Genomic DNA, 14,815 nt, shown 5'->3' on the forward strand with positions numbered 1-14,815 from the left:
TATTCAGTAAATGATAACCAGAATAAGAAGGGATCAAGGACTGCAAAATAAGACCAAGAAGTAGAAAAGCAGTAAAATTTTATATTTACTGAATAAAACATTTTAATTTGGAAAGATAAGAAAAAAACTAACATAAGGGGAAAAGAACTTGGAAAATATAAATGGAAAAAAATAAAAAGAGCAAGAAGATAGACAATGCATTATTTTAATAGAAAAGGGAAACCAATAACAAGAGCAAGAATGCCACATGATTTCAGTTTTACCTTTATTTTGTTAAAGGAAGATACATTTTGAAAACTCTGTCTCCTCTTCTTTGTTGACTTTTTCCCACAGTAGTATGAAATCAGTGTCACTCATCTAAACCAGTGTGTTATCATATTTTAAACAATCATATAAAATAGCATTTCCTATGTCTTAGTTTCCAAAATTGCAGGCTGTGGAATTGCTATGTTATAGTTTACTTATATTGCTGACTAGCATTCAAAATAAAATGACTGCATCAAATGCTTAATGCAGCTTCACTGACACTGGTGACTCCATCATACTGGAGTGGCAGTTGTGGGAACTATTGACAGATCAGAGGAACTACCAGAATTGACACATTTGTGTAGCGTTGCTGAAGACAATGGGACAAATTATACCCTTGACATTAAGCATAAATTATGTGCTACAGTTTTTATTCACATAGCAGAGCATTGACTTGGATTAAAACCCTGACAGAATCAGACAATACTTTTTAAAGTACATTGTAAAAGGGGGGGGGGGGGGGGGGGGGTAAAGGGAAGTAGAGGAAGAGACAGCAATTGGTGGGTTGATTCGACAGATAAAAATACTGTTTTATTGACTCATTTTACCTCAGATGACTATAGGGAGGGTTTTTAGCTTAGCTCCTTATTGCAGCAGATGGGGATCCCAGCTGCTTGTGTCCTTCCATCCTGACAATCTGGTTACATCAGTTTTCTAGCAGTTTGCGCGTCCAAGGTTTTAATCATAAAGAAAGAGGCTAGAAATGTCCTTTCTTTAGAAACAGAACTGAAACCAGAAATTACGTCCAGATTTTCTTCCAGTTGGGTCAGTTTTGGTGATGATAGTCTGCACGTGGTTCACTATGCTTGTTAATATAGATGTGAGCAAAGTATGCCACAAATACCTTGCTTCTCATAAGCGGTCTCTAGTACTCTTACCTTCAAAAAAGAGATGACCATCAGCACAAGCACTCTTCTGTTGGACTGGGAGCTGGCTACACTATCAGACTGCCTTTGCATCTTTAAGTTCTGCCTTCCAAATTTTCTCCCTTTTATAAAATTGGAAGATTTATTTAATTCCATTTTAAAATAGTTGGACAGTGTAAACTGTAGAGCTCAGTCTCTGAACCTCTTAAAGTAAAACTTGCAATGATCATTTATTTAAAGGGAGCACCGGTATTAAATTGCACCGCTGATGGCTGTGACTCCCTAACCAATTGTCTTGAGATACTTTACTTTCACTAGAAGGATTTTTACTGACTTAATGAAGCAAAATGTAGACGATATTGAATCTGGGAGAAAGAAAAGATGAATTATTGAAGTATTTCGAAGACTGAAAGAAGAAAAGGACAAAGAATTTTTGGAAGTTAGGCAGTCCCACAGATACTCTTGTCTGGTTGTAAAAAGAAATAGCTAAGAAAAAAACCAAATGTAAGGTTTCACCTTCATTAAGCTTTGCAGAGCACAATTTCGAAAGATCATACGTGAAGCCTTCAGTTTTCCCATTCAAAAATGCAGCTGATAGTGTAAGGAGTGACAGGTTTGTTTAATGAAATGTTTTCTGTAGGATCTTTGCAATACTGGGAGGACATGAAGGAAACAAAGGATAAACTTCAGTAAGCAGGAAAATCTTCAGTTAAAGCATTTGTCTGTTGTATGAAGAAATATCTATGTGTATCTACCATTGCAATCTCTTTTCATGCTAAGGCAGAATTTTGAATTATTTTTTTAATAAGAATTCCTAATTTGTTGGATTTTTTTAAATTGTTTTCTTTCTCTTTGTCCCAATTTCTAAATGTTTAAATCTCAAAATGCGCTTTTTTTTTTTTTTTTAAGTTCTGAGGTTCTAACGTCAAAAGTTAAGTTGCAAAAGTCAGTTCCCTTTGCATTCCAAATGCTACAGAATGCTCTGTTTTTTAAAAATATCATGTGTTAGGTGCCTTAGAATGGGCACTTAATGCTAGTGAAGATTTTGACCTTTCCACCTCTGCTGCTGTGCAGTGTGCATTGAGCACTCAGTGCAGAGCACTGCTGGAATTCCAGGAGGAAAGGATCAGTCCTCTCTCCAGAAATTGTTTGAGTAGTGTGCCATGTGAGGCCACATATTAAACAACTCTCCTTCTCTATAACTCTCATCTTCACCCTCTATGAGAGGTATATTGGGCTTTAACTGAATGAATGCTACCGCTACAAGCACAGAGTGAGTGCTAATTCCTGAGGGGGCAATTGGGAGCCTCTTCAGAGCTGTAGTAAATAATGACTGTCCATGAATTACACAGGTAGTTAATGCACTCTGCTTTGTGTTCTCAATATGCCCTATCTTGCATCATAATTGGCCTACTACATGTTACACTAACCTGCAGCTGCAAATGATCTTTAGGCAGTCTTTGACTGTTACTCAGAGTTTTACTGAACCATTCCAGCATCTTTAACTTTTTCAGTTTGGGAATAAATCTCATGGCAACTGCTTTGCATCAGAACCACGTCTGCTTTTCTTGAGCTATTTCACCATCTCCAGTTCTTACCTGAAGCAGAAAACATGCTGGTACTTGTGGAAGACTTGCGGACACTTTTCAAACACTTTCTCTCAGTTAGAGCTCAGATTAGTTTCCAACCTCTCTATTGGTTTGTTTCAGTGACAGATTTATTCTCTTCTTCTATCATGATAAATCACAATGAAGGCTAGCACAGACTCCAAAAGCAGGGTATAGCCTCATACGGAGTGATATTTATTTTTTCTAACTTTATTAGTTAGCTGCCACTGGGCATGTTTTTTGCGTTCCCTCTGCAGTCAAGGAGAGAAAAGAGCATTACTAAAGTCTGATTCATCCCATTCTGAGTGTCTTGTGACTCAGGTGAGTGAATTGGCCTCTGGATGTGCTCGCCTCTGACTTCCTTTGTACAGACTCTAGAGGAAATCTAGATAACCAGTTTAGACTAGACACCTGATTTTTAGATGAATAAAGATAGTGAAATGACTCCTACCCTCAGGTGCATGTCTATGAAGTGAAAAAGTATAGGTGATGGGAGAGATAAAACAGGAGCACAGTACGAAAGCAGTGTGAGAGTGTCCTTCACAGTCTCTCTGTATGAGTTTTCATTTTAAGTGTCTGCATATGTTTTTCTTCCTGTGATTTTCCTTGGCTCCAGGATAATCACAAAAAGGCTCTCTGAGATTCAGAGTAAATTCAGATGTTTCTGTTTAGAAACAGGTGAAACTGCCAGCTGTTGGCTGCTGCAAAATATCCACCTAGAAGATGGCTGCCTTTAAGAGGGAATGGTATGAAGTTGAGCTAGGAAAGGTTCAAGTTGGATATTAGGAAATCTTCTGCAAAAGAGTAGTGAGATATTGGAACAGGTTGCCCAGGGAAGTGGTAAATCCTCTGCCCCTGAAGGTGTTCAAGAACTATGTAGGTGTGGTAGTTAGGGATGTTATTTGGGTTAATATTGGTGGTAAGTTGGACTAGATGATCTTAGAGGTCTTTTCCAAGCTTAATGATTCTGTGACCTTCTTGAACATCTCAGGATATTAAAGGTTCCAATGATGTGGAATTGAAATATTGTCCATCATTCCTGTGATTTGCAGGGGAAATTGATTTTATTAAATTTATTTGATTAGGAGACACAGGAATTCCCTCAAGGAGCACAAACAAACATGTTACTGCAAACATGATTGATGTGGTGATCCAGAAAACAAGAATCTTAGGAAAATTTACATAACTGCAGTTTTGATTTCCTGTATTAGTTAAAGATGAAGCACTTTGAAATGACAAATTAAGTGAAATTCAAATTAAGTGAAATTCAGGTGGATAAAACCCATTGTTTTCAGAAGTACATTCCTGCCTTTGAAATCTATTAATATTTTTATGCTTAAAATACACAGACACTGCTTCTTCTGACTGATTAACAATTTTATGAAATCTGAACATTTATTATTTATCACAGCTCTCCATTTAAAAGCCATTTTTTCTCCCTCAGTTATGACAGAGCATACCTTAACACTATTTCAGTGGCATAGGCCTGTCATCTTCAGCAGCTTTTATTGTTCAGTGTTGGTAGGTATGTACACACAAAATGAAGCATCTTATATAGATGTGACAAAACTAAACCACATAGGCTGCTAATGCACTACATGGCCTGAGTAACCTGAAAGGCACTGTATGGAGATGTCAGTCACCTGGACAAAACTGGGTGATCTCTAGTGTGTCACCTGTCTGTGTGTGTCATGTTCTATGGTGCCCGTCTTGACCATGTTGTTATCTTATGTCCTGAAAAGCAATTTTTATTCCTTCTGATGTTATTCATGAGTAAGTAACAGGAACTTCAAAGGTACACTTGTTGGCAGACTCTTAATGTCTCAGTGGCTTTGTCTTTCTTTAAAGCATGTGAGCTCTACTGGGGTTGCATGAAGAAGCCAGTCTCAGATGTTGGTTTGAAGCTGGCCTTGCTTCCAACAATTAAAAAAAGTGCATCAGCAATTAAAAAAAAAAAAAAAATTAATCTCACCTAAATTTACTGTATTAATGTTAGGTTCTGGTCTCATTCTTCCAGAGCAATGCTTTTCACATACTTTAGCTGCCCTAGGACTTCCTGCTCTCCAAAAAAGCCCTGCTGTCAATGACCAAATCAGAGCCACATTGGTTTGAATAAGTTCCAATTTTAACATTGTCTCAATTCTATGAAATAATTCCTACCTTTGTGGTATATTTTTTTGTATATGGTTCAATAAGGGAGATTTTTAAGCACCCACTGGTCATTAGGAGCAGCTCTTATTGCTGTTGCTAAATTCTAGATATGTCTTCCATGGTCTTCTTGCAAAACTGGACTTATGGGATTTAGACATATGAGATATAGAGAAATGGGGCAAAAGATATATGGGGTGAGATTTAGCTCACCTAAACTGTGGTGTCTGCAATGTTGAGCAATGTGTCTGGTATACTGGGTATTTAAAGTCAGTGGAAAGAATAGGCTGGAGATCTCTTTCCTCATGTAGATGTCTAATAGCATCTTAGTAACAACCGCTCCTTTCCAATAATTGTGAAAGGGTAAGTAACTCAGGTATGGACGTATATACTTGATATTTACAAATTTAGTCAGCATCCTATGCATACAGTTTCTTTGTTAAAAGATTGCATTTCAATTTGTGTGATTTTTATGTTTTAATCATAGATGTCTATACTGTTCTAGGTGCAGGGTGATAAACACAAGACATGCTACTACCCAAATTAGTCAGTTCAGTATTAACATGTTTTAATATGTAAGATTTTGCTTTAATTAAAAGACAAATGTCAGTGCTGCACAAGTTTTTCAATCAGATTTGCAGAACTAAGCCATAGGTAATTGGGGTATAAATTATCTCATTGTTTAAAATTTGAAGGAATGGTTTTTGTTTTTTATATTTAGATTTCCAGCTTTTGGGGAAAAAGAATATTGTCTACTAAGTCCAAAGTCAGGGATAATGTAGCCAGAAAAATAGAAAGTTCTGCAATAAAAAGTTTATAAAGTAATTTAATTGGAAGGCTTTTCGTTTGGAGAAATGTCATTATTTGCATATGTGTTTCTATTCACATAAAGCCATAAACTGAAAAAACAGCTTCTTATTAGTCAGAATGGAGATTCCTTCTGTAGGAATTGATATTTCTCTGTGTAGTCATTACTTTTATTTAGTAACCTTAATTGATGTCTATAGTAATACCAGTTGCTGGGGTAACAATAGAATTTCTCAGGCACAGCTTCGATTTCTGTGTGTTCAAGATCTCAACCTGAAAACAAAATTTTTTTTAGAAAAAAAATCAAAAACAAGGAGAAAAATACTATGATTATTGGTGAGTGTGAGAAATCCATGTCTTTTACTTTTGAACTGAAATCAATCTGTCTTGTCCTTGATATTCTAATGAACGCACATTAGCAGGAACTCATATCAGCTGAAGGCAATCATGGCTGCTCAGAGTGCAGACCATGTCATGTCCTAGGTTCTGTGCTGGAATTCACTAGGTGTGGTCTATATGCATTTGGAGCTAGTTCTGACTAATTCATACTTTGAACTAGGAAAGTATTATATATAGATATATATATACATCAATCATATGTATATGATATATATGTATCATTATACTTTATGGACATAATTGTCCTCACATTATTCCTTTCCTTGCCACCCAACCTTTTTAGAGAATAGACTGCTGAGTGGCTGGAAATACTTCTAAGGAATGGTCTCTACCACTCCTTCTTTATAGTCCTGTAGCTATCTGCCTATAATCATCTTGTAATTAGTTTTTAAGCATGCTAGGGGCTTTGCTGTGTCTATCATGAAATGTAGTGAACCTCTGCCAATGGCTAGAATTCTGAGGCAACATAGATGTAAATAATAAATTGTTCATCTTTATGGAAAGCCGATATTCTTATAGTGGTCTTTGCTCCTCTTCAGCTGCAGCACTGTCTCATCTAGCACACTCTCAGCTACTTTTCTGTTTGAAACCCAAAATAACAAAAAACAAATCTGCAAAAAACTCTCCAATAAATAGAATGACACAACTTTCACCGAAGTGCTAGAAAACAAGCCCATGGCTTTTGCAGAATTTCATCTATACTTAGCATTTTTGCCATGACTAATCCATTCTTTCGCTCTAAATTTGCCATGGCAAAATGACACGCCTGGATCTTTATATTGAACACAAAACATAACTAAACCCTTCACATGTGCTATCAGGGAGCTGCTTGATTTCAGCACCAGAAAGGTCATACCAGAATGCTCAGAATACAGAACAGCCTGCCTTAGAAGGAAGTGACATACTGTTATGTAGAAATCACCCTTTTCACTTGCTGAGTATGAAATTACAGTGTCTATGAGCATTATTCTGTGGTAAGTCCAAGTCATACGGAGAGATTTTAAATTCTCTCCCACAGCAAAACTGCAGTATTCCACAGTAATTCTAAACTTCTTTAAGCCCTGCAGTCATTGTACTTCACAAGTTGCAGTCGTTATTTTTTCTTTTATCTATTTTTTTCACTTTCATGCAGAAGTGTTTAATAATAAATACACATCAAACTCCTTGAATCTGAACTGGCAAACAGCAGGAGAAAGACTAATGTTTAACCTCTTACATACCCATGATCAAAAGTCACGTACAATGAATAGATGTGGTTACTTGGCCCTCCATCTGTTCCTTTTTTTTCCAGAAAAATGAAAACCACGATCCTGGACACTTCTGTGGCTGCTTGACTTGACATATGTTCTCAGTTTCTGTGAGAGAAGGCAAAATACAAATGAAGTTGATTAGAACTTCTCCTTTGCCAAGTCCACTTCTGCTCAGACTATGGAGCTAAAGAGCGAGCTCTACTCCAAGCACAAAGCAGAATATGCAAGCCAGAGTCTTGCAATCCAAAAAAATCTGAACCTTTTAATGATCTTTCTGTTGATCAGATTTTTGTGATGATAATGAGATAATAAATCACCATTGGCAATTATGAATTCTTAAACCTGTTTAGCTGCTATAGCAGTACAGAAAAGCATGACCTAACATTTCTATGTCCTGGCTGCAGCCCCTTCTGGGTCATGCCATCATCCTACAAGAGAAGTACACTTTTCCCTGAGGGCTGTACTTGCTGTGGAGAACTGTGCATATATTAGTTTTCTGGTAGCCTGCAAGACAAATGGCACCTTCAAAATAAGCTCTGACAGATGGCTCTTTGGACAAGTTGCCTGTCCTGGCTTGTGACCGAAGGAGAAATTTATATTTCTTACATTTTTCCTATAGCTACTCAATAGAGGTTAGGACAGAGTCCCAGGCATGTTCTAAAGCTTCACTAATGTTTTCCATATCTGCAGAAATAGGGCCAAGTCTGAGTCCCTTCACAGTCCATGGTGAAACTCATTTTGAGTATTGGGACAGATACTTGGCCTACATTCCATAGTTTGCGTTATTTTATCTGGTTGTCCCTAGTGCTCAAGGAATAAACTGTTAAGAATGGATTTATATATCCTCTAAGGAAGAGCTGGAAATAACTCAGAATATGGAGAAAAAGAAAAACAATAAAATAACTGCTATATCATGGTGCTGACAACCCATAGAGGAGAGAAATGAAGAAGCTGTGCTGTCCTCTCCATCCCAGAGGAGGCAGTGAGGGAATCTCAGCAATAGGTTTGGCAGCCCCGTGCTGTGCAAGGAGGAGTGGAGCTGCTCTGGGTCACACGGTGAATGGAACAAACTTGGAACCTCCTTCCTTCTTCAGAACATACCAAACCAGTGAAAGCATGCATGGCCTTAAGCTCAGCTGGCCATGGTAGTGAAATACTTTCTGTGATAATCTGCTTTGCCTTCTTCATTCTTATTTCCCTTCCTGATGGCAAGCTTAAAATTAATAAGAGGGATTGTTTTCCTTAGATTGCACAGTGTGCAATTTTATCAATCCTTTTTCTCTAGGGAGTTGGAGACTTGATAAGGCCCACCTTGACTGGCTTGCTGCTGCGAGACTGAGGTAATACCTTTACACCAGGGCAGGGAAGCCAAATACATGCTGCAGAGCTGGTGATTCAAGAGGTCAGGCTGAGAGGCTGCCAGTGTCCGTCTTCCTGCTCCTAACAAACTACATATGCTGCTTTCCTGAAAGCAAAAAAATGTGGTTGGCTTATTTTCTATAGTGGGCCCTCTCTTCCTTCACATCTTGATTCAAGAACTGTAAATAGTGTAGGGGTTTTGGTGTTTAATTTCTTTGTTGTTTTTCTTTTTTTCTTGTCTGCAGTGATTGGCTTCTCTTTGGGGGTGTATGAAATCACTCAGCACAAATCCCATTCTTAGAGCTCGTCACAAGGTATACTGAACAGGACATCTATTACAGCTAGGATAAAATTGTCACCCTCACTGCTGCAGTTGGTGCTATCACCCAAATCAGTGATGATGGCACAGGAGATGAAACTAGTAAGAGAATTCTCAGGGCTTTTAGAAAGTGATCAAGCTATCAAAAAGCTCAAAATGATTAGGTTTTTCAAAGGGACCATTTTCTGAGTTTTGCTGGTGAACTTAGTTTTTCTGTCCTGGCTCAGGAAGGGAAGTCTACAAAATATGTAAGGGTTCCTCAGATCAGGAGGTATCCTCAGCCTCAATGCACGCACTGTGTGTCTGCAGACCATGAAGCTCTATCTGACCCTGGACTGCAGTTCCTCTGGCTTCACTGTTCCTACCACAGTGACTGCCAGAAAGTATTTTATGTAGGTATATGTGGGCAATAAAATATGTGAAGCTTTTTTTTTTTCCCCTTAAATGTGCATGTTCTTTAGAGAGCGCAGATGGAAAGATTTATGCCTTGCACTTCAAAATGAATATGCTGATATTTGTTGCAGATCTTACAGACTTCAGATGTTTTCACTGTCACTAAGCTCCCTGGAAGTTCTGTCATTCCCCAGGAAGAGCTTTATCTCCTCACTCCTCAAAGAAAGCCCTGCTCTGTTAGGATATCTGTACATAGCAAACAGTGCAAAGGAAGTCAATTTGCCCAGTATTCAACCCTGTATATCTCATTTAATTGAGACCCCACTAATGAAAACTCTCTCTTCTCTTTGCTGATGTCCTGCATCATAGCAATGTCACCTTCACTGTGGGTGATATTTCCACAAAAGCTTCAGGAAATTTCCATGTAACAGCTATCTCTCCTATCAATTGAAAACAGGCAAGGATATAAACCATGGTACTTTCAGACCACTTACACTTGTAATTCTGTTTTGGAATACGTGTCTCACTAAACAGTCAGAGGAATTAATTTTCAAATATGAAAAAATATACTTGCAATTTTGTACGAAGTAGTAATATTTTTGACCACACCTGGAAAGAGTGTTTAATTTTATATTTTTAAAGGCTGTGAGATTGCCAGAAATTACAGCAATAAAAGAAAGCTGCGTGCTCATCAGAGCTGAGCAGTGGATAAGTGAATAAGTCAGTGGTTATATAAACAAAGCATTCCTGTATAAAAAGCAGCATTGAAGTACTAGGTTTTGTTAATTTGATGTTGGTTGTGAGCCTGCATATAACAAAACTGAAATATCAGTCAGAGAATCACAGATTCATAGGGGTTGGAAGGAACCTCTGGAGATCACCTAGTCCAAACCGACTGCTAAAGCACTTCCCTACAGTAGGTAGAGAATGAGACAGCACACCCTCTCTAGGCAGCCTGATCCACTGCTCTCTCACCCTCACAAATAAAGAATTTTTTCTGCATGCTTGTACAGAATATCCTGTGTTTCAGTTTGTGCCTATTGCCTTGTTCTGTTGCTGGACACCACTGAAAGGAGCCTGGCCCGACCAATTGATTCCCTCTCATCAGATCTTTATAAGCATTGATAAGATCCCCCCTCAGTCTTCTCTTCTCCAGTCTGAACACTCATAGGTCTCCCAGCTTTTCCTCATAAAGGAGATGCTTTGGGTCTCTATGGCTCTCCTTTGGATTCTCTCCAGTAGCTCCCTGTCTTTCTTGAACTAGGGAGCCCAGGACTAGACACAGCACTTCACATGCGGCCTCACCTCAGCCCCTCCCTCGACCTGCTGACCATGTTTTTTTAATGTGCTCTAGGATACCACTGGCTTTCTTGGCCAACAAGAGGACACTGCTGACTCACGGCCAACTGTTGTGCACAGGGACACTCAGGTCCTTCTCTGCTCCTCTCCATCAGGGCATCTCCTAACCCATATTAATGCAGGTAGTTATTCCTCTCCAGTGTAGGACTCTGCATTTGCCCTTGTCTTTCACGTTATTGTTGCCACTGCTGAAACGCACCACCCACTACCTCACTGTGCTCACATCCACTGCTTGGTCTCCACAAACATTCTCCATAAACATTCAAGTGTTGCTGAATGTCAATGAGGGCAGTTCTTTCTGCACAAAGGAATTCACACACCCTTCTGTGTCAGACGCCATTTTGTCAGATTGCCCGTCTGCTTCTATCACATGGCAACAAATTGTAATGGAATCCTGGCTAGGAGTTTCAACCTCTACTGCCATATCACCAGTATCCACCTTCAACATTGCGGATCAACATAATAAAACAGGAGGCGTTACTTTCGGAGCAGCCCACATTGCTGAGAAGATGGAGAGGTTTTTTTTATTATTTTCTTCAGATTTTTTTATTGTAAAAATATTTTGTTTCTATACTCCTTAGGCCAGTTATAAATTCAGCTGAATTATTTTGTAGCAGCAGTACATCTGAATATAACACATGAAGTAAAGAGAGGAAAGAATGATTCTGAAAACAGAAAAAAAAATATTTTGAAAGATACTTCACAGACTGTATACAACACTATTGTAATTACATGTGATTAGGTGGATAAGATCTCCCCTGATGAAAACAGAAGTTTTTAATTAAGAACATGACATGCTATGGAGAGGGAAACACAACTCAGTCTGACAGCTCATCCCATAGATGAGGGAGACGATATTATTCAACTGTATGAAACTATATCTGTAAACAGTGACATTAAAATTTCTTATGGTACCAAGGAGAAGTTAACTAGCCTAACAACTAGCCTAGTATATAGTCTTCTTAACTTTATTGACTTTGACATAACCGGATGCCAGCCACTGAGTCATTTCTTTAACTTTCTCTGTATGTGCATATGTGGGCATTTCTCTGTGTCTATATCTATCCAAACACCACTTGTACTATAAGTATTATGAAACCCTATGTATTTCAAAGTAGTGCAGTCAACAGGATTAATAAAGACTGCCACAAAATTGACATTCTTTACTAGCTTAAAGCCACTTTTTAGATTTCTACTTTATTATTATGTCTGACACTTTGCACAGCATGATGGGTAATGTAACTGTGACAATATTTAGAGCTGACAGAAGAAAAACTCATGGAAAATATCACTTGTTTGCAATGCTTATTCACTTAATGTCTCTCCAGAACAGGCTCCATGTTGTAATCATCTCCACACTAACAGAGAATACAGAGATTTTGAATATTGGAAGAGGCTTAACAGTCTGATTTTATAGCGAGTAAGACTTTGCAGTAGCCTGACAGGTCAAAGCATATTGCCTGTATCCAGGTGCTCGAATGTCACAGGTATGATTGCCTTGAAAATTCATAATAACTTGCAGTGCAAAAAGAGGATGGGAAAAAGAATTGGGAACATCTTGTCAGTGATCTCATTTCTTACTATTTGCTGTAGGGCTGCCCAAATCAGTCTGCCTGGGAAAGTGTAGCTGCCAGGACATGGAAAACTAAGCCTAAAAATTTGCAGTGGAGTAGACAGCAGATACATTTGTGGAAATGCTTCTTTTGTCCTTATAGAAGGATGGTTTGATTGAAAGGTCCTGGGAAAAAGAAAAAAAAAAGTATCCCCTTTATTGTAGTTGACTGCAGCTCAGCAGACAGGGTGCCACCTCCTTATCCCAAGCCCTGTATTAAAACACATTTGAGGAAAGCTAAGTGTATTCATATGTAACAGTGATTAGTCAACAATGATTAGTCATATGTAAAAGTGACTCACCATACTGGATCTACGATGTTTTACAAAGTTCAGCTCATGACCTTTTCAATGTAAATATGATGCGATGCGATGGAAATATACATCTACAATTAAGCTTTGAATTCAGTCAAGTTACTTTCAGCTGGAAGTTTGATGAGTTGTGTGAAAATAGCCGTGAGCAATGAACATGCACATGGCTGGAGAGTGCTGTGCTCTTCTCCAAGGCACAGCTTGCCCAAGTGCTTCCTCCTCAAAGCTCTGAACACAGCTTGTAGGGTCTGCATGCTGGAATTCATCCAAGGGTGAGCTTTAAATACGATGATCTAGCTCTTAAGGGGTATTATTTTTGTTAAAGACATAAATTTCTTTAATGTTGCTACTAATATCCTCATTTACTAGAATTAATGGAAAACAAAGGCCAGAGATATGTGAATGTAGGAACTCAGGAAGTTAACAAGGTGAATATATGCATTTTTTCAAGGTGAGTTTCTCTGTGTATCTCTCTAACCTGCATACCTGCTTAAGTAATTCAGCTTAAAGTTTATCTGGTATTGTGGGATTTCTTTTGGTGCCATCTTTCCCAAAGGAATATTTGGCATTTGAAAAGAACTTCATCTTAATGAAAATTGCTGGGCAAATTTCTGAACTTACATACACTGCTGCACACCTAAATTAATTCCATTTATGCTTTGTATAGCCTCATATTACCTGGATCAAAATGTCACTTATTGCTGTTCAGCTAAGAGCTTGACTTTTTCTTTTATGCAGGTTAATGAAAGTTTTTTTCAGTGAGTATGGGAAGATGTTATTTTAAGCCCAAATACAAAAATACTTAAAATGAGTGTCTAAAGCTGCTTTGTCCACATAATATAATAATCACTTTTCATGGTTCAATCTCAGTTATTTGCAGTTACAGCCACATTTACATCACAGCGTTGGTGATGTGTCCTCACTCATAACTTGCTCCAGACTACTGAGGGAACTTGCATCGTCTTGCTATTCATTTTGTTACTGGAATAGTATCATTTTCAGCAAGATCTCTGGAAGTACTAGCATGTGCACATTCATGAATTTAAGCTATCGTGCTTTCCCAAAACATAATTAATTATACTGATACTATTTTGTTTATGTTCTTCATTGCTACAGCATTTTTAAAGGAGCAGAACAATGTCATACAAGTGACAGTTGTTCATGCATCACTGATACTTGTAGGACTAGCAGAAGTTTTACCTAAATACATAGTTGATTAATGGCATTTAGATTAAGTGAAACTGAGTGAAAAGAAGAGGTTAATGTAATCTAGTGATCAAAAGTCTCTCTTAGACCGTAATTTATTAGCAATCTACATTGATATTTTTTTCTATTACCTTAGTTACTATTTCACTACATCTGTATTGAAACTTATGGGTTTAAATTTCCTATAACTGAAATCACATCCTGATAAACACTTACCTTTGGAAATGAGAGAGTTGATGTACAAAGTAGAGGTACTGCTGAGAAGTAGAGGAACTGATAGGCTCCCAACAGTACCTCAACCAAAGAGAATGCTTTTCCTGGGTTAAATGTTTTGTATGATGACATGATAGACTGAGTGCTTTTCATTTGTGAACAGAATTTTGGCAAGCAGGAAAGAGCAGTTAGAGATCTGATGACAGAGCACTTCTTTGGGATGGTGCTTTTCAGCCACTGGTTGCTCACAGCTTGCAGCTGCAGCCTTTAAAGGTGGAGAGCAAGAAGCCTACTTCTTCAGCACTCAGATTTGCTGAGGAGAGGGTAGAGAGGAGTTTTAGTCTCATGTAGGCACAGAAATTGTTGGTAACCTTGAAGGCATGTTTTTTTTCTGTTTTTGTTTTTTGTTTTGTTTTCTGTTGTTGCTTTGTTTCCTTTCTTAATTTGAGCATTTACTTTGTGGGTTGAATCGAGATATTTTCTTTACCTGGTGTGAAATCCTAAGCCTCCAGAAAAGGCTTCTCTTGTCTACTATCTTGTGTCTGCATTTATGACAAGTGGATAACCCACAGAGTGGCAGGGTAGGCGCTTATGTTACTTCACTCCTCTTTCTCAAGAAAACTTTCTTCAAAGAAAGTTTTGTTTTTTCAAAGAAACTTT

Source organism: Lagopus muta, chromosome 4 (assembly GCF_023343835.1).
Source record: "Lagopus muta isolate bLagMut1 chromosome 4, bLagMut1 primary, whole genome shotgun sequence".
Lineage (NCBI taxonomy): Eukaryota > Metazoa > Chordata > Aves > Galliformes > Phasianidae > Lagopus > Lagopus muta.